Raw genomic sequence first — 21602 nt, forward strand, 5'->3', positions numbered from 1 at the left:
GCATCGCGCATCTGAACATTTGGGGGAAACTGTGCATCTGTGAATGGGCTAAGAAAACACAGCTGCCCATTTCAAGAGACATTGCCGTGCAAGCTGCATCCCTGTGCCCCATGTGATATGAAGTGAAGAGACATTGCCGTGCAAGCTGCATCCCAGTGCTCCATGTGATGTGAACTGAAGTAAAGCGCTGTGCACTGGAGAAGAAACCTCTAGGCGCTTTAAGAAGTGAAAATACACAACTGGCAAAAATGCAAGCTACATTGCCAGGGCTGGAGTAACTGACAAAGACATTATAGCGTTCCAGATGGAAGCAAAACTGACAAAGGTAGTCGTTTTGCAAGAAACAACATGCAGAACTGAGTATAACATGAACACTGCACATTAGCCATGATCCAGAAGCCTCACGGCTTAGTGCAAGAATGAATGATTTGTTGAAGCAAATAAAGAAACTGACTTAGACTATCGCACTCAAAGGTGTGGCCCAAGAAATCAGTAGACACCCTTTGGGAAAATGGCAAGTGGAAAACCAGAGGCTTGAAAGACACTAGCTGTATGGAGAAAAATAAACAAAGCTGCTTGTGCAACTGCAGGTGGTATTGGACTAAAGGACCTTACCTATGAAATATGGAGTGATGCCACTTTGAAAAAATGGAGTGATGCCAGCAGGGCAACCTAATTCAAGATCATGAAACACTGGAAGCAAGTTGGCGCCTGGCATTCGTGATCGCTTTGGTGACAAAGAAAAGCATTGATCCATAGAGGTGCGACCTGGGTACTTATTATATGGCACTTGTAAAATCACAGATCAGTCTGAAGTACCATTGACCAACCATGATCGCATTGCACAAATGAGTTTGTGATTAGGCAATTACACGCCGTATGGTTGAGTGTAAATAATCCCCCACTAACACACAGAAGGGTGACAAATAATTGCAGTAGCAATGATAAAGTTTGTAGTTACCTGATGAGACTTCTGAAGGTGGGGGTGGTGTTAAGGGAAGGGGTGGATAACACTGATATTGTAGTTTTGATGACATCCTAACGTGGATAACAATGATATTGTACTTTTGGTGAAATCCTAACATTTCTGTTTGTATTTTGCCTAGGCAAAAAACCAAGACAGTTGGGTGCCATGATTGGGGTAGATGTGTGCAATTTGCGGGTGACACTGATCAGTCAAGCAGACGCATTCTCAGAGAAAGCTGGTCACTGCGAGATGATATGTGAACCTTGAACCTGTCCTGCACCGCACTCAATGCTGCTAACGTGTGTGACACGTGAGGACATTTGTTCTGCAACCTGCGAGAAGTGTCCAACAGAGTAATAACTTTTGCTGAACTGGCACGGAGCAGACTTGGCTAGTTATCAAACATTTGATGATGCACATTCAAATGATGCAGTTGCTGGAAATAACCTGGTTGATATGTTTTGCCTTTCTTGTTTAAAGGACTGTGGACAAAGCAACCGTAATTGGTTGTGGACTGTGACATCATGCACCACAAACAGCTGTGTGACACAGCACTTGAATGCTAACACATTGAAAATGGTTTTCAAATGCATTTTTGAGATGAATCTGAAAAAACGAAATGTTTTGCTCTTCCAACTTAATTGCTTTAACCAGAGATGTTTTTCCTTTTCTAAAACTACTATGTTGCACGTAGCCAGGAAAATGATTTCTGAATTGTTAGGGCAGCAGGATTATGCAAGCAGGAGCGTAATATTTTTTAGATAAAATGAGTGCTCACACCAAAGTTAGCTATGCTTAGATTAAGGTTCTTAATTTGAAGAAATGCTGCCGAGTATATGAGCTCTAATTTGAGATGGTAACCTTTGAAACACTGGATACTTTTACAGCCAGCCTTAAGGCGGGTAAATGAAACCATGACTTACTTGATACTTGATTTTGTGACACAGTGTGTGACACGGTTTTTGTTAAACCAACCAGTTTTATGTTTCTGTGGGGACGGCTGTCTCCAGCACACTAATGCAAAGAGTGACCTTTTGATTGTAGACATTCAGAGTAATTCATTAGAAAAGCGCTACAAATGAGTATCCACATGGAATTGCTAACGTACTGGCCTGGCACATTGTCGGGCATCTTTTGTCACTGACTCATATGACTGGTACTTATGAAATCCTAGGCCCAAATGTTTCAGTGAATGGATCCAACAATTTGTCTGATGTTTCATGTTTATTCTGACCAAAGAACTGCAGCGAGTGTTCTCGCCAAGATTTTATGGACTATAACTTGACTAAATGCATTTCATACAATTGTACGATGAAACAGCCACTGCCGGATGGTAGTATGGTGTTTGTATCTAAAACTAATATTGTATATGGTAGGCATCCCACTTGGAGAGGGTATTCTCCAAGTCACACAAGGTAGAAACTGTGAACATGCTAGATTTTCCAGTAGTAAGGCAACATTTAAATTGTGGGCTGGTAATGCACACCTCTATTATTACAGTGATACACTTAGACATAGATTTATCACGAGGCAATGTTTCCTTAGTACTACCAACCTGCTACAAATAGAGTCTATTTCTATGGCCCATCACCAGAGTGCGCGTAGCTAGGGAGCTAGATTCATTAATTGCGGGAGCAGCGGGGGGTAACAGGAGCTTTAAATGATTTTGACATAGAAACTGTGCGCAATGAGCTAGCCACTATGGGTTCTGATGCCAGCTCTGCTACAAAACCTCTGGCCTAGTGGGATCCATTGATAAGCCCAACACTGCTACAAGTATTGGCCACCACTGCAGATGGCAAAACTTTAGCTATGAAGACATTTTTTCTGCCATAGGGCAGGTCAACAAGACTGCTAAATACACAAGATGCATTTTATGGCAAACATTGTTAAATCAGCAGGTGTTGGCTTTTCGCTCCGAGTGGGGGCGACCATCCTCAACCCACTGGCACACAGAGCTACAGTTACCAGCAAACATATGGATTAAACCGCTTGCTTTTGATTGCATGAATAACACATGCCATGCTTTAATGCAAATTAGTAGAATTGTTTTTATTTAGATAACCTGGTGCCCATGGGTTCACCTTGCTCATGAAATTAGATGGTTATTGGTTGGGTTCCACATACATGGGGGAAGTGTCTAATCACACAGCCCATAGTCATGTCTGAATCCCCTGGGATCAGGGGGAAGGGGTAGGCCCTTAGAGTGGGAGAATGCCAGGTTTAGAATTGGTAACCATACATAAATGCAATAGTGCATTGTAGATTAGACTACATCGGATTGCCATGATATTCTAACTGCATGCTGCATTTTAACTGACAATCAGTTATACAATCATTATTTAGGTATTTTTGTGTAGGCCAGGTTTTGGCTAGAGTAAATGTCCATGTTCACTTTGTGTAGGTATTTTTGTGTAGGCCAGGTTTTGGCAAGGGTATATGTCACTGTTCACTTTGTGTACATTTTTGTTTAGGTAGTGTTTTTACTAACCTTGCATGCCACGCTGACTAACCGCTAAAAGATAGTTTGCTTAAACCTCTTGCAAAGCCCCAAGGTCTTTCACAACCTCATTTATCACTGCACTACATACTATGTTGATGGGTATTAGCCAGCATTGTCGCCCACACTTTGAAAAGGGGTGGAATGTCGTGATACACAAAAGTGACAATTTGCCAATCAGGGCTTTAGATGACAGCATTAGCCGCTGAAAGCCAATAGTTTATTCAAAGTATGTGCTAAATGCTGACAGTAATCTGTTGTAGCACCTCCATTACACAGTAGTGAGCTACAAGGAATATGCAGGCCTAGTAGAGGCAGTAGGTCACATTATGCATTGTAGATAGACAGGCAGGGCGGAGGCCCTAGTTCTGTAGCTAATAGAGACATTATTGGAGTGTTTGGAGCATTATGGCACCTATATAGTGCTTAGATAGCCAATCTTAAGCGCTATGGACACTAAGCTATGAGTGCATGCCTTTTAGATCTTGCTCACATGGGGTTAATTCATCTCGGCTTCTCTTAGAATATTCTGCCTTTCTAACTGTAGCCCTGCATGGCTTCGTAACCAAATCCTGTTTCCCTGAGAAGGCCTGGTACGGCCTTGCCCACACGCTGATAAGGACATTCCAGTGCTTTCGCAGAGAGGGCTCCAAGGGAGGGGTAGGAGCGAGCAGGGAGCATCTCAGAGAGAGTTGGGTTTTTCCATGAGCAAGCCTATATTTTGCACAGGGGAAGTTCTGGAACTGTGCATCATGGACTGACAGCACGAGATTACAAAAATGCATGCCCACATGGATCAGGTGGGAGATCGATCCGTGGACTTGGTTCGAGCAAGATCGAGTGTCCGGAACCTGATGCTCTGTCGGCACCCTGCAGCGCTGTCATTCTGAGTGGGGCTGGCAACAGCTAGCTTATGAGGGCCAGGGTCTCCCAGCGCTGATTGAAGGGGCGTAAGACTGTGTTTCTCTATGTTTCTCTAAGTTCTATGTTTCTCCATATTTTGTATTTCTCTAAGTTTTGTGTTTTGTAATCTTCTCTAACTTGAATCACAAGGTGCTGCTAAACTTTACTGTTAATGCTTTTTTCTAATAAATGGTAAACATTTTGAAGGTGTCATTTGTCACTAGCATGAGTTCACTGCTCGGCACAATAGAACCTGTATTTTGGGCTGATTTGGGTAATTTTTGCTCTCAAGGGCTGGTCCCGAGGAAGATTTTCCCCTTTTCAAGACAGTATTGGTGATGAATTACAGCACAACAACAGAACAGCCACCCAATAACCCCATTGTGCTTGATTTTGTTTTGAGTCTCAGTATTTGTGAATCTTATCATGTTTGATGTTATATATTTATTGATGTATAATAAAGTCTACTTTTCTATACATATAACCAACCTTACATCTCGTGGCGTAGATAATTTTACAATTGGATTTTGAGTAAAAGGTTTGTTAGATAATTGTCACCAGTCAGAGTTGCATGGGCGGAGAGAGGAGTAATCAGTTTCCCACTTCTGTATTTCAATTTTCATTTTTCCCAATTGGAAACTGATCCCCCAAAAACAAAAAAGAAGGGAAAATACCCAATTTTGAATAGCATTTCATCCCTAGCCATACTCCTATCTGCAGAAAACATATCCCATCTCTTGATACACCACATTGCCCATCACCATCATTTATCTGACATGATCTTATTGAGTCAAGACTTCAGTGATGTGAAGGCATCATGAAGTAGACACAGACAACTGAATTAAGTCTGGGCTACAAACCTTTATTACAAATAAAAAGAAGATTGGAAGAAGGCCTAACTTCACCTATACTAAGGTTGGAGTTCCCTACCTAACTAAATCTAATGAAAGTCTGTATCGCGAAGTCCAAAGCAAATGTCTGTCTGTGTCCAAAACCTGTACTTGCCCTCAAATCTAATTGTATACAATGTGTAGGGATGTCAACATCAAATGAGAAGTGCTCAAAATAAAAGTTCAGAGGTTCTTCTAGCTCTTAAATGGAAAAGGGTTCTCCCTTCCCAAAGGTTCAAACTGTTGATGTTCCAAAAAAAGGGGTTCTCTTCCCCACGCTTTCAAGTCTTACAACGTTTCACAATAACACAATTCCTTGGGGTCTTCAATGTTCAGTTCAGCTTAATTGTCTTCCTTTATTCAATCACAACAATCACAAAGTGGCTTTTTCTTAGGTGGATGTGTTTAACTTAAGCGCAGTTATCGGACCACATGGTCCACCCATTAGAGGTCACGCAACCAACACTCCTTACTTGTATTTGTTTCATAAATATCTTGCCGCGGTTTCAGCTTCACAGTGAGGCTAGACTTAATGTCCTTTCAAGTGCCCTTGAAGTTTTATCAGCACTTATTTAATTTTCATACACTTGCTTAGTAGATTTCGCTTTTAAAACCAAAATAGGCTTCCCAGTACACTTTCCTGCTAGGAAACTCAATTAAGTTACAGTTCTTTTGCTCAATCCATCATAAGCTTCCCAGTATACTCTCCTGCTTGGAACCTGTTTCAGGATTCTTGATTATCACACCTGGTGCCCATTCCCTAGGTTTCTCTCGTATACAGGCTTTGTTAAGATTGTCTTTCTTTCACACAATTATTCTTGGCTCGTGGCAATGCTTGCTTATTTTCCTCTTGTCAATGCTTACTTATTTAACTTATTAAACTCTTGACAATGGTTGCTTTCACAGCTTCTGATTATATTCATTACGTTTTCACATTGGTTTTGCTCATATTCAATTCAGATATTCCCAATGCAATGTCTTTTGCACAAAGCCATCCATTCACCATGGTCGCGACCCCCTTTTCACCCAGGTGTTCTTCTTACAGTCCACTTTCTGCGGCTTTCCAGTCTACTCACGGTCTGCTCATGCTGGTTCCCTCAGGTGTACAGCATCTTCCACAGCTTCCTTGCTTCCCTGTTTACACTAGACCTTCAGTAGACTCCAGTCAGCGGTGCTGCACCTGTGAGCTTCTTCTTCCAGTCTGTCTACTCTGTTAATGGCGGCCTCCTCGTCCCAGTACCTAAGTGATGTTCGTCTGAGTAAGACTATACAAAGAGAGAATGTATAGCTCTTGTGTGTCTCTTTCTCATCCCAGTATCTGACTGATATTCACTGGAGATGATTTATGAAAAGAACGGGGAAGGGATTGACAATAATGGTGGAGGGCTCCTGATGGTGCACACCACTTTGGAAAACCTGGGAGGCCCTGCTACTCCAAGCATCTAATAAGTGGAGACTCTCCATGCATCAAGCTACCCACCCTGTTTTCGATGACCTGAGACATCTCGTGCAGCTGACTTGTCTGCAACTGTCTTGCTGCTAGGCTGCCTGGTGAGTTTGTTGTACACTTTGCAGTTTCTCAGTGCATTGTAGTTTCTCTGTCTCTCTCTCGCCCTTTTCATCTCTCTGCTCTCTCCCTCCATGGTGCTCTCCATCCCTTCTATTTACTCTAACTGCTACTCTATCACCTATCCTACCTCTCTCTCGAAGCCTGGAAGGAAAAAGTTCAAAAAAGATCTCCTGGTCTCCAATCCAGGCCTGCCCATCGCTGACACCTACGTCAAGGCTTCTTCCAGGCAGACTGTCACAGACATCCTCTTTGACGCTCCCTCTCCAGACCTATGGACTCCTCACATGGTCTCTGTCCTCTCCCTTTCTCTTCATCGCCCACTAATGGTGGCAGCAGATGGGAAGTACCCTTGGCATGCTTCATTCTAGGTGCATCATTAATGTCTATCAGAATGGCACTGTAATGTAGACAAACAGAACCTGTCATCTGCTGACAGGTGGTCCCTAACGGCACTCCAACAGGGGAAAGCAAAACCCCTACAATATTAGATGTAAGTACATTCACTATTAAATAAATATAAATCACACCAAGCATTAGTTGTTCGTGTAAAGTAAATTAATTTATCAAGGTTAATAAACCTTGGACTTGAACTATATTGCAGACTGGATATGTAACACCAACATAATCTTAATTTCAGACAATTAAATTTAACACCAACACTCCTTCTTGCTAACTAGCAAGAATTCACATGAAATTGTAATACATTAAATCAACAACTCCACATTGATTAGGGTTGAATCAAGTCAAATGTTAGATCACACTGAGCACATATTTTTCATATGGAAATTTAAGGAGTTGTAACATTCATCATAGGCATATAGAATGTAAATATCACAATGATACTTCCGGAAATTCTTTGTTACAAACAATTAGATTCCCTATATTGATGTCCCCATGTGTTCCAATTCAATGGGCAGTGTCCACTTTATTATAATGCCAACGCGTTTCGGAAAAAATCCTTCTTCAGGGCGGTTACTGCTGTACATACATTTTCATTCAAATTCAGTTTGAGTTACTGTGAATAAATACAAAAATGTGTAAGGGTGAGTCAAGCTGTACTCTTACTCCTCTCAACAGACAAGCATCTGATCATCCCACTATTCAAGAATAACACGGAACTGACCTTCTGTCAATCACCAAACGGGGGCCACAATGGTGTAGCCGAAGGCTGTACTGGAATATGATTGAATACGATAGAATGCACTCAAGGCTGAGGACAGGACCTCGCGCGGCCGCAACGGTCAAAAACCAGCTCAGAGTCAAATGGTAAACCACTAAAAAGGAAAAAATAGAAAAATCTAATTATCCAGTACATCCCGCGCCTGTACGAACTAAGCAAAATATCTAAATCCTACAGGGCACCATAATGTGAACAACATCACTTGTAAATATTCGTGATTTGTTATCAGAATGGCACTGTCATGGCCCAGGGCTCTCAGCCTAACTTCCTCATTCTTGATAGGTGTCCTCTGTCTCTCATCAACTTCCACTCCCTTCTCCTGTCACTCCTCTGTCTGCCACCTCTCTTGCCCCTTCTCCACTACCGACGGGCGTACTACATCCCTGTACCCCTCCTCGGAAGACCTTTAAAGGTTGCAACCAGCTTCACCTAGCTACCCTCTACTCTCGCTTCTGCTGATATCTGTCTCCTAATTGAAGACCTTGACCTTAATGTTCTCGCTCTCACTGAGGTTCACTGCCCGCTCTGTCACTGCTTTTGACACACTCCTCCCTGAGGGTTACAAGATCCTCTCTAAGCCCATTTCAGACTCGGTCCCTTTTAACCCAAACTCCTGGTCACCCCACTCCCCTTCCTCCTCCTCACCTGTAGTGTCTGGTTCCTGTCTTTCCCCGAACCTCTTCTGCCACCGTGTCTTTTTTTTGGAGTGCAGGTAAGGTCTACCTCGGAAGGAAGCCACCCTGACATTTGAGCAAGAGGTCTAGGGGGGCCCCTCTTCCGTGGAAAACTGGTCCAGGGGAAAAAGCCGTATGGCATAAAAAAACCCTATCCAACAGTGGCTCACAGGTCTTCCCTCGGATGGCTACTTGATGAAGGGATCCAGCGAAGGTGCAAATGAATCCGGGAACAGCGAGGACTGGATGGGCCAACTGAAGAGTGTTCAAGGTGGGGGCGAGGCTAGGAGACAGGTAAGTAGAACCAATATAGGGAGAAGGTGAGGAAAGGACAAGGGTCCGGAGAGGGAGGAGATGAGAGAGCAAGTAGGGGAGAAAAGCAGGGCTGGCGTGAGAAGCGAGCGCTGCGACAAAGAAGCACGGAGGACAGAAGGAGAACACCGGCAGTATTGCTGAGACGGAAGGGAAACAGCGCATCAACCCGAAAGCCTAGACGCGAAGGTTGCAACGCGTAGGCTTCCGAGTTGAGCCCAGGGAAAAGGCTTCCAACGGCGTTAGCCTCGGATGCCTAGACCGTCACTGCACAATGCGTGGGAGCGTGGTGGCCCAATCTAATGGTGGCCCAGACGCCATCGAGGCCAGATCCGTCAGCCCCCACGGCATGTGACAATATGCCCGGATGGAGTCGATGGAAACGTCGGGTCAGAACAGGTGCATGGACGTGAGTCTCAGGTTCCCAAGAGTCTTCTGATCAGGGATATCCCTTCCAAGCCACTGGATACTCCAGTCGACCCTTTCTATATCTGGAATCCATAATGCCCGCTACCTCATATTCCTCAGGGGTGGACGGAATGTGGCCGGGTATGCCTCTATTCTTTATGGTGGGGGTGTCAGGATCCACCGGACGAAGGAGGGAAGAGTGAAACACTGGATGGATGCGATTCATACTTTTTGGAAGTTGCAATCTAAAGGCGACAGGGTTCACCTTCTTCGTGATCTTAAAAGGCCCCAAATACCTAGGAGCCAATTTAGGTGCATGGAGCCACCGAGGCAAAAACTTAGTTGACAACCAAACCCGATCCCCTTCCTGCCAATTGGGGCAGGGTAATCGGAACCGGTCTGCATGCCCCTTATACCTCCTGCGGGCCTTGAGTAGGCTCTGCTGAGCAGTTTTGTGGGCTTTGGCTATTTCCGCTAGAGTAGATTCAATAGTGGGAATGTTGGTGGGAGGGTTATACACCGGAAGTATGCCACGTGGGTGCATACCGTATGTGTAGAAAAAAGGGCTAAGGCATGTGGCAGTATGTATGGCATTGTTGTACGCGAATTCTGCCATCGGCAGTAGGGCTACCCAATTATCTTGTAAACTATTGATGTAACCCCTGAGGTATTGTTCTAGGGAGGCGTTGAGTTGTTCGGTTTGGCCATTGGTTTACGGATGGAAACCAGAGGAGAGAGAGCCCGCTCGATGCCTAACCGTTGACACAGGGCTTCCCAGAATCGAGAAGTATATTGACTGCCACGATCGGATATTATCTTATCGGGTAGTCCATGTAACCTGAAGATCTCTTTGAGAAATACCTCTGCCATTTCAGAAGCGGACGGCACACCTGGGAGCGGAGTGAAGTGAGCAAGTTTAGAAAAAGAATCCACTGTGACCATCAGACACGAGTTCCCTTGTAACAGAGGTAAATCTACGATAAAATCTGTTTAAATCTGGGACCAGGGCCGAACCGGTAACTCTGGTTGCACTAGTAAGCCATAAGGCTTAAGAGTGGAATTCTTGTTCTTAGCACAGGTTTGGCAGGTTCGGCAGTGTTTCTTTACATCTTGAGAGAGAGAGGGCCAGAAGAAAGAATGAGATATTAGTTCAAGTGTTCCTCGTGAACCTCTATGACCTGAAGTAACGTGATCATGGCCCCATCTCAGGATCTTTAGTTGTAGGGTCCTAGAAGGGATATATAGTCTCTGATCTACTAACAGCAGGCCATCTGACCATCTGACTAGTCGTCGTTGTTGCTGGGCAATTTCGTTTCCAGATCAGGTGTGGTGACAGATCTAACTTCCAGAAGGAAGGAGGTAATCTCACCCACAATTCTATTCCGGGGAAACATGTACTCTGGGGGTGGGACCGACTGTGTATCTGGGATGTCTCGCCTAGACAGGGCATCAGCTAGGCTGTTTTGGGTGCCTGGTATGTATGTGATGGTAAAGTCATATTGGCTAAAGAAATGAGCCCAACGAGCCTGTCTTGAAGTCACACATTCCATGCTTCTAAGAACCTGTAGGTTCTTGTGATCTGTGCGAAGTATGAACGAATGAGCACTTCCTTGTAAACAGTGTCTCCACTCTTCGCATGCGATTTTCAGTGTCAACAGTTCCTTTTCTATTACAGAATAATTCTTTTGGCTTGCCGACAGAGTCTTGGAGAGATAGGCCACCGGGTGTTCTTTCCCGTTTCTGACTTGTAGGAGTACTGCTCCCAATACGCCTGCAGAGGCATCTGCTTCAACTATGAAGGGTTGGGTCTGATCTGGCTGGCACAAGACAGGAGCAGTACAGAATTTCCTCTTTAAGCACTGGAAGGCTTGATTTGCTTGGTTGGTCCAGGAAAAGGTTCTTGCCTCTTTCTTAAGTAAGGCCGTAATGGGTAGTACTATTAGGGAAAACTGTCTAATGAATTTTCTGTAGAAGTTGGCCAGACCTAAAAACCTTTGCACTTCCTTCAGCGAGGTAGGAGTGAGCCACTCTAGCATGGCGGACACCTTTCTTGGATCCATCGCGATGCCATCCTGGGAGAGGATATAACCCAAATAGGGGACCGAGGAAGCATTGACTATGCACTTCTCGGCTTTAACCAGGAGGTGTTGAGACTGGAGGCGGAGGAGAACGTTCTTTGATGCCAAGTATGCTCCTGTGGAGTGGGTGAAAAAATCAAGATGTCGTCGAGGTAGACAATGGTGTTGATGTATAATAGGTCTGAAAACAAACGATCCATGAAGCGTTGGAAAATGGCCAGGGCGTTGACTAGGCCAAACGGCATAACTCTGTATTCATATAACCCAAAGGGAGTCCTGAACGCAGTCTTCCATTCATCTCCTTTTTGAATGCGGAGGAGATGATAGGCACTCCACAGGTCTAATTTCGAAAGATGGTTGTGCCCTGGACGGCCTCCAGTATGTCGGAGATGAGGGGCATTGGGTAACGGTCCCTAACAGTAACCTTATTCAGGCCCCTGTAATCGATGCAAGGTCTTAGCTCTGATGAATCTCGTTTGGGTATGAAGAATAGGGAGGCTCCGGCTGGGGATCTTGAAGGTTTGATCAGACTGCTAGTTAAATGGGAGTCCAAGTAACTACATAAAACCTTCTTTTCCGTCATAGATAATGGAAACATGCGCCTGAATGGCACTAGGGCATCAGGAACCAGTTCTATGGCGCAATCTTCTGGGCTATGTGGAGGTAGTTCCAGAATTGGATTGTCGTTAAATACTTCCTGGAAGTCAACCAATTCGGAAGGAACACTACAAATATCATACACCTCCTTGCGTTCGGGGGTCAGGATTTGCACAGTCTCTTCCTGTAGTTTTGATAGGCAATTCTGCTTACAGAACACAGACTCAAAGGCCATAGTGTTATGCCAAGGAATACCAAGGATGATTGGGAAGTGAGCGGCTCCGATTAGGTCGAACTGCAGCTGTTCCGAATGTTGAAGTATTCGCACCTTAAGATGTTCTGTAGAGTGGGTTATGGGCCCAGAAGAAAGTGGAGAACCATCTACGCCTTCCACTTTTTGGACGTCTTCTCGCTTCAGAAGAGAGAGACTTTGTTGGTGTGCCCAATGGGTATCCATGAATATTCCTGCAGCTCCACTATCTAGGAGGGCCATTGTATTGAGTACCGTGGTTGGTGTTTCTAACTGGATGGCAACCACCATAAGGCGCAAATCCATGGTCTCTGTGGACGAGGCTACAGTCACAATAACATAGGGACTGGGAGTTAGACCTCGGATACTCGTCCCCGCTAGGTCCGAGGTCGATAGTTTCCCGCTCTCCTTGGTGGGACATCAGGACAGTTTCGAAGTAGATGAGTACTAGATCCGCAGTACATGCAGAGGCTTGTCTCTCTTCGTCTTCTTCTTTCTTACAGAGTTAAAGGGGCCCGAGCAGATCCTAGTGGCATGGGTTCTTCCTTGTTGCTCTGGGGTGGCAAAGGAGGCAGAGAGGAGGTACCAGGAGTGTGGGACACCGGGGTCTTATGTTTCCTTCGTTCTGCCGTTCGTTCGTTCGTTCAAGCGGTAGTCTATCTGTAGAACAAGAGACATCAAATCCGATAGGGTGGTTGGTCGGGCAATATGGGCTAGTTCGTCTTTAATCTCCTCCTTGAGACCGCGGCGAAATATGGTGTATTGTGCCTGTTCTGGCCACCCTGCTTCTGTAGCTAGACGCTTGAAAGTAGAAATATAGGTAAGCAAGTCACAAGACCCTTGTTGTACGTCGAGAAGTGCTTCGCCGCCACATGGGTAATTTCAGGTTGTTCAAAGTTTTGTCTAAGAAGAGCCAGAAATGCCCCATAATCCCGGATGACTGGGTTGTTGTTTATGACCAGGGGCGTAGCCCATGTTAGGGCATTTCCAATCATGTTAGATACCATGAATACAACCTTAGTGTGGTCGGTAGAAAAGGTCTGAGGGCGAAATGCAAAATAAATGGAACAGGCTTCTAAGAATTCTTTCTGTTTCTTAGGGGTTCCATCGAATTTTCCTGAAGACAACCTCATGGGAGGCAAATCAGTCTCACGGGTTTCACGAGTGGCGATCGTCTGTCTTAAAGCGGCATTATCTGCCTTGACATTTTGTAGCTCCACATTTATGGCCTGAACATCTGTTACCAGCTCTTGAATTTGCTCAGGGGTAGCCATTGTTACTCTCTGGCGTTGCAAACTTTCAGACTCGGTCCCTTCTAACCCAAACTCCTGGTCACCCCACTTCCCTACCTCCTACTCACCTGTAGTGTCTGGTTCCTGTCTTTCCCCAAACCTCTTCTGCCACCGCGTCTTTTTTTTGGAGTGCAGGTAAGGTCTACTTCGGAAGGAAGCCACCCTGACCTTTGAGCAAGAGGTCTAGGGGGGGCCCTCTTCCGTGGCAAACTGGTCCAGGGGAAAAAGCCGTACGGCATAAAAAAACCCTATCCAACAGTGGCTCACAGGTCTTCCCTCGGATGGCTACTTGATGAAGGGATCCAGCGAAGGCGCAAATGAATCCAGGAAGAGCGAGGACTGGATGGGCCAATTGAAGAGTGTCCAAGGTGAGGGCGAGGCTAGGAGACAGGTAAATAGGACCAATATAGGGAGAAGGTGAGGAAAGGACAAGGGTCCGGAGAGGGAGGAGATGAGAGAGCGAGTAGGGGAGAAAAGCAGGGCTGGCGTGAGAAGCGAGCGCTGCAACAAAGAAGCACGGAGGACAGAAGGAGAACACCGGCAGTATTGCTGGGGCGTAAGGGAAACAGCGCATCAACCCGAAAGCCTAGACGCGAAGGTTGCAACACGTAGGCTTCCGGGTTGAGCCCAGGGAAAAGGCTTCCGACGGCATTAGCCTCGGATGCCTAGACCGTCACTGCACAATGCGTGGGAGCGTGGCGGCCCAATCTAATGGCGGCCCAGACGCCATCGAGGCCAGATCCGCCAGCCCCCATGGCGTGTGACAGCCCGGACCTAACCAGTCTGGAGGAGGAGTAACCTTGAAATTACCTGAATGGGTCTCACCCCTTCCTTCCAACTCTCCTCTTTCTCACCAATAGCACTGGATGAGGTCTCTAGACAAGTCCTCTCTATGAAAGTCTCCTCCAAACAGGTACCCCCCCATGCACCAGCCTTGGCCGATTTCTGTAATCACTCATTTGCCACTGGCTCCTTCCCGCTGTACCTCATGCACTCCTTTGTGCATCCTCTCCTCAAAAAACCCTCTGCTGACCCCTCCTGCCCAGCTAACTACCGCCCTATATCCATTACCCCTTTTTGGCAAACTCCTGGAGAAGCTGGTCATCTCCCAACTGATTCAACACACTGAATCTGTTGGTTGTCTCCACGACCGCCAGTCTGGCTTCAGAGCAACCAGAGGCACGGAAACTGCTCTACTGAACACCCGTGAAGACTTACTCTAAAATCTCGATTCCAACCCTCCATCCATTCTTATCCTTCTGGATCTTTCCTCTGCCTTCGACACAGTCAATCATGCCACCCTGACAAATAAGCTCTGTGACACACTTGGCATCATGGGCTTGGCATTGGACTGGCTGACCTCATTCCTCTCCGACCGACCTTCCCAGGTTCAACTGGACCCTTTTGTCTCCCCATCACACTCTCCACCTGTGGCATCCCTCAAGGCTCTATCCTCTCGCCGTGGCTCTTCAACATCTACCTTGCCCCTCTGGCCCACCTGATCTCCTCCTTATCTCCTCACTTCCAGTGTTATGCAGACGACACACAGCTCGCCTTCAAGCTTCCCTCTACTGCCTCCTCTTCCACCTCTTTCATCCCTCACTGTCTGACTGTTATTCGGGCATGGTGTGCTGCCAATGATCTCTGGCTTAATGCCAGTAGGACTGAGAGCCTTCTCATTGGGACCCCAGCTCCCTCCTTCCCTCCTACCCTATAGTGGACCTCTATGGGTCCCCTCCCCTCACCCTCTTGTGAGGTGTCATCTATGACTCGTCTCTCTCCTTCTTTCGTCACATCATAGACCTTGCCAAGAAGCCACACTATCAGCTGCACCTCCTCATAGGCACTCTCCCTTTCCTCACCTTCTCCCCGAAACTCAATGGGCCTCATTACGAGGTCAGTGGCAACCTGCCGGTGCTACCTGAGCGGTTCCGCTGACCTCGTAACACCCTTCCTGCCGCCTGATATCCCGGTGCCACCAGGTGGCGACGGACCGGGATGTCAGGTGCCAGAAACTGTTGGTCCCCATTCACGTGGAATCCCATACGACTCCATAGAAATAAGGACACGGAAGCACCGGCACTGTTGCTAATGGTGCTTCCGTGAGAAACATGCCTGTCGAGGCCGGTACTCCCGGCAAGTCAGACCTGCCGGGAGATCCATCCACTGCAGCCATTCTCATAGTCTGGAAAGGGTTCCAGTACGTTGCTACCGGCACCCTTATTTCCAGACCGCCAGACTTAGAATGATGCCCAATGTCTCCAGAGCTCTGGTCCTCTATAGGCTGGACAACTGCAACAGCCTCTTCCTCAATCTTCCTGTATCCTCCGTTCACCCCCTTCAACTAATCCAGAATAGGACTGCAAGACTTATCCTTGGCCTCAAGCCCAGGCACTGCATCTCTCAACCCTAAAATCTCTCCACTGGCTCCAGGTTGCTGCTAGGATCATGTTCAAGACCCTTTGCATCATCCACAAGTCTTTATGGTACCTGGGCCCCCACTACATCCAACTCTCTCTCCCTAAATGCCTCCCTCCTACAGCCCTTCGGTCTTCGAGCTCCAACTCTCTGTAGATCAGACACTTCTCTGAGAAGAGAGTAGAGGTAGATTTTCTCCTCCACAGGAGCCTGCCTCTGCAATGGTCTCCCTGACCCTCTCAGGCTTGATCCAGATCTCCTTAAATTCCAGAAGCTCCTCAAGACCCTCCTTTTCTCTTTGTCCTTCCCACTCCCCCTCCCCTGTCTTCTGCAGTGACTGGCTGCCTGGTTCCCTCTGAGTTCTACTGGGCACTGGGACCTCCCACCCAGTCCACCCCATTCTTCTCACTTAGCATCTGGACCCTTACCCCCTGCACCCATGCAATCCCTGGCACTTGCCCTCCTGTCCTCCCCTTAGCACTCGCCTCGCCCCTGTGTCCCTCTTCCTCCCTTCTGCATCACCCCTTTCACTTGGACTCTCTCCTCTTTACCCTGCACTTCCCTTCCCACCCTAGCACTTCGCATTTTGTGCAGAGCGCCCCCCTCGCACTTCTTGTTACTGCACGTTCATGATACAAATGTCACAAGGCCTAGTAGAGCCGTTGTTGTTATCTTTCTCCCTTGTCGCCCCCCCTTCTTGTCTTGTGGCACCTTGAAACACCATTTGTTGTATAGGCGCCTTACAAATAACCAATAAATAAATAAATAAATAAATAAAGGCCAGGGGGATGTTGGGTTCATTAGAAAAGGGAAATGGGGGAAACCGTGTCTCACCCAAGGGTGCTTCATCCCCACTCCCATGTCTCCTCCACCCAAGTGATCCTCCCTCGCATATCCACCCCCAGGGTCAGGATCCGATAGTGACGACATTTCACTGGCCCAGGAGGAGGATATATTGGGGAAAGAAGTGAGGACGCCCTCGGATTCCTCACAGTGCACAGGTGTGTTTTGGCACTCTCTTGCCAACCAATTAGATGATCAAGTTCATGATTCCACTGCTTTCTACCTCCACACATATGGGCAAACGGAACAAGTTAACCAAGTGATAAAAGATTATCTTTGCAGGTTTTCATCTCACAGCAAAGACAACTGGAATTAACTCCTTCCACCTGGCAAATTTGCCTACAACGACCATCATCACGTATCCATTGGTATGTCCCCATTCTAAGGTCTTACAGAGTACCACCCTTGCATGCTTCTTGTCCCTCTGCCCAGAACCAACCTCCTCCCCAGAGCACAGGAGTTAGCCAATAAGATGGCATGACACTGACCAACATGCACAACAACAGACGAAAGAAACCTACAAATGCCTGGCCGATCGCAAACGACAACCAGCTCCTACCTATGCAGTTCACAATCGTGTTTAGCTTTAGAGAAAGAACATTCAAATCCCACAATGCCACCTTTCGAGCTCAAACCTTGCTTTGTTGGCTCCTGTAGTATACTTGAAACATTCAGCACAGGAGACTCTGACACAGAGACTTGGCGGAGGCGGTAAGTACAAAGGAAAGCTTGTACTTTACTCTTCAGTTACAGGTTAGGATAAAGACAGGAACACAGAGGGTATGCATTCTAACAGCTCTAGTCCCATGCTGAAGTCCCCTCCAACCATCACTCTCAGAACTTCCACACGCTCACACTCTACATTTCAATAGGCATTCCATGAGCAGCACCCAGCAGACAACATGCAGGATACCACACACCTCCTTCCCTAAAATAAAGAAGATCTAACCCAATACACATCCAACCCAAACACTCAGAACCAAACTAAATGACAACAATGCACAACAGGATGACAAACACTCCAAAATGAACAACACCCCCATATGTACTGGCCTGACATACCAGAGCCTTGGGTCTGCCACACCAAAGCACAAACTACCCACACAAGGGGAAAACCGCTGCACAAGGCAACACACCACCGTACGCAACCTCATTTTGACCTGGCCTGCCACACCAGGTCCTCAGGTCTGCCACCCTTGAGCACAAGCCAGCTTTACAAAACAGATCAACAACACAACAAACCGACATCCTGTCATACCATCAACTGCTAACCGTCCTGAGAAGCCATTGCTAAACGTCCTGGTAACCACTCATCAGCCCTACTCATCACCACAACAACCACAAGAACACAACTAGCACCACATACACACACCCTCATAACATATAAAAGAGGGAAAAAAGATAGCAAAGCCACTCACAACACAAAGTACACACTGAAACACAAACGCTACCACCAGGGAGCAGCAACGTCAAAACCATGCGAACACAGGTGACCAGTCCTATGCTCATGGGTAACCTCACAATCAGCTGAACACTTATGTTCAGAGCAAAAATGCAATTTATAAAGAATAAACATCAATGCAACTATTAGCCAGCTAAACTACCCCACCTACATCTGCCACAATCTCCACATCATACAACTCCCTATGGCAGAAACCTCAGAGACACTGATTTACTTCTAATGTCCCCACCACACTACTGCTACACGTGTGCTTGGACATCTTCCGCCTACACCTAGCACACTTAAGGGCTCCTAGGTGAAACTCCTGCCCAAAAATGTAAGAACATCCACCTTAACCCAGCCGGCAGTTTGCTAGACCACAGACTAGGCAATAACCACACACCTACAGACTAGTGGTGCTGCTACGTAACTATAACTGCAACATCAACAACACCTACTCCTAACCAGTGCCATAAATACCTCCACTGCAGAAATCTCCAAACACCTACACATAACTGGTGTCCATAACTCCACGAAACATGGGAAAACTACAACCCCTAGTATCTACTCATAACTGGTGCCAGAAATGGCCGCCACTGCAGAAACCTCCGAACACCTACGCATAACCGGTGTCCAAACCAAATAGTAAAACTCATACTCTTATTTGGCGTCAACTATTATAACCACAAAACTCCACTCCATTTAGCACTGAGCACTAAACATACCTAACAACATTGCTCTGAATATACTCCACCTCCCTTTAATTTCGGTGTACTAATTACACCCAATCATGTACAAGGATTAAAAACATGCGCAAAACCTCTTAACACATTTGATTGCCTCCTCCCCACCAAAATACATTTAATGTTTTATTATCTGCACATGTGACCCTGCATCCTGGCAACATCATAACTGCATACTAGCACCAAACTTAAATGCTGTTAATTAGCACTGCATCGAGTTCACGTCCTCCATCAGTCATTCTGCTCTTGAAAATCACCAAAAACCTCAAAGTACTGATGTCAACTAAACATCATCATACAAGTCTTCCTGACTTAAAAATGTAAATCAAAGTTCAACTTGCGGAAGTTCTACAAATTAAATCGCAGAAACTTCGGACATGCTCAGGCCTCACCGTCAAAGGCCTCGATGACAAAAAAGGCAGCCCGATGCCAGGAGAAGACATCTGGAACCTTTATCCCTCCAGAGCCGCCGCCTCTACAACATAACAGGCCCCAATGTCCCTACTGCACTGCAGCGTTTCGGATTGCCCTTCAAGCACAACACAGTACCTTCCAACGGCCACAATCAACTGCCCAAACCTGTAGCCACCCGACATCAGCTCCTACTTCCTCAATGCGTCCATGCTCTATGGAGAATTTCCCCACACCACCCATCATCACATTGAAGCATGTTTAGAAGGCCATTCCTCTGATGACTCTCTGAAGTCGCTCCCGTATATGTCCTAAGCAGCATGGAATCTTGAAACAACCTCAGACCTGAGATTCAGAGCTCCAGTGTCACCCGCCAGACCCCACTGCTACTCGCTGACATCACCATTCTTGACCAAACTGCAGGACCGCGAAGAGCTCCGTGCTGACCAGGAGCCGCTGCTCTGCTCTCCGTCCCTCTGAGTTCAACCACCGCTCCTTCGTCTTACAACCTCTGCCAGCTCTTTGGGAGACATCTCATCACACCCAGGGCCATCCTTAGGGGCAGCAGCGCCCTGGGCGAATTGGTGCCCCATGTCACCTCGCACGCCTGGTCAACAAGGGGCAGGGCCAGGATGTGGCACTTTAAAAATAATGTTCATCAGGAGGTAATGATGTGAATAGGGTGCATCAGCACCCTATTGTTATTAAATGCGCTCCGCGGCGCATTTAATAACAAAAAGTGCGCCTGCCGTGCCTTCTGCCATTATGCCAGCTTGGGGGAGCCCTTGAAAGACTCCCCCAAACTGGGACTAATGGCGCCCTGGGGGGGCTTGGTGCCCCGGGCGGTCGGCCGGCCCGCCCTCCCCCAAGGCCGGCTCTGATCATACCCCTTGTCTGCCGCACCTCTCCTCCTGACAGCACCTTTGGGCCTCTCATAGCACTTCCATCTGAATATCCCTTTGGACTGGTAGTCCACAAGGGGCCATGGATGACAACTGCACCCTCCTCTGAGATGGTAGAGGACACACAAGGCTCTGCTGGACTTCTCGCAACTGGCTCTCATGGACTTCTCACTGCTCGCTCTGGGTGACTGTACTGTCCTCCTGCTGTGCTACCTGACACTAAATCCTGGCCTCCTGCAGCCTTTTCAGCCTTACTCCTCCTTCACATGGACAGGCCTCCTCCCCAGCACAGGAGACTCTGACGCAGAGCCGGTAAGTACAAAGTAAAGCTTGTACTTTACTCTTCAGTTATGGTTAGGATAAAGACAGGAACACAGAGGGTTTTCATCTTAACAGCTCTAGTCCCATGCTGAAGTCCCCTCCAGTTGTCACTCTCAGAACATCCACACGCTCACACTCTACATTCCAATAGGCATTCCATAAACAGCACCCAGCAGACAACATGCAGGTTACCACACTACTCAAACATTTTTCCCAATTGCTGCCAAACGACTAAACCCCAAGCATTGAAAGATACATCCTGTGTTTCATGTGTCCCTCCTTAAGTCTGCTCATTCTGAACACCAGCACACAAGTGCCTATAATATTACAATTTTCGATTCTGCTGCGCCTGAGATTCAGTCATGGGCATCGAGGGTGTTTCCGTCATGCCGTTGCACCAGAAATAGTGCAAACGGCATGACGGAAATACCCTCAGTGCCAACTTCTGCCAGTGTTTCCATCTTTAAGAATACTGGTAGCACTGTTTCCGGCGTGCATCCAACGGAAACAGGGTCAACGGAAACAACGTCATCTCAGGAACTGAAAGCCATTTTGAAAAACACAATCCATATAATATCTTCCTTTTCATGTTGCCATCCAGTCACTGTAACACTGGCATCATGTCTGCAGCATTGAAGTGACATGTCCCAGATGTCCGCCAGAGGAAATCATGCTTAACAGAGCAGGAATTATCAGTGCTAACTGGCACAATTGTGGCTAATGCTGGGAAACTATTTGCAACAGAGCACAGGTGGACAAGCCAAATGCAAAAGACTGCAATATGGGAGGAGGTGGCAAAGAAGGTGTCGGCTGTGGGCCCCATCCCCCGCACTCCAGAAGATTGCCACAAGCGGTGGGACGACCTCTGTCTCAGAGTCCGCAACCTGCTCTCAGGCCACAGG

This window comes from Ambystoma mexicanum, chromosome 3p (assembly GCF_040938575.1).
Source record: "Ambystoma mexicanum isolate Mex_15411 chromosome 3p, UKY_AmexF1_1, whole genome shotgun sequence".
NCBI lineage: Eukaryota > Metazoa > Chordata > Amphibia > Caudata > Ambystomatidae > Ambystoma > Ambystoma mexicanum.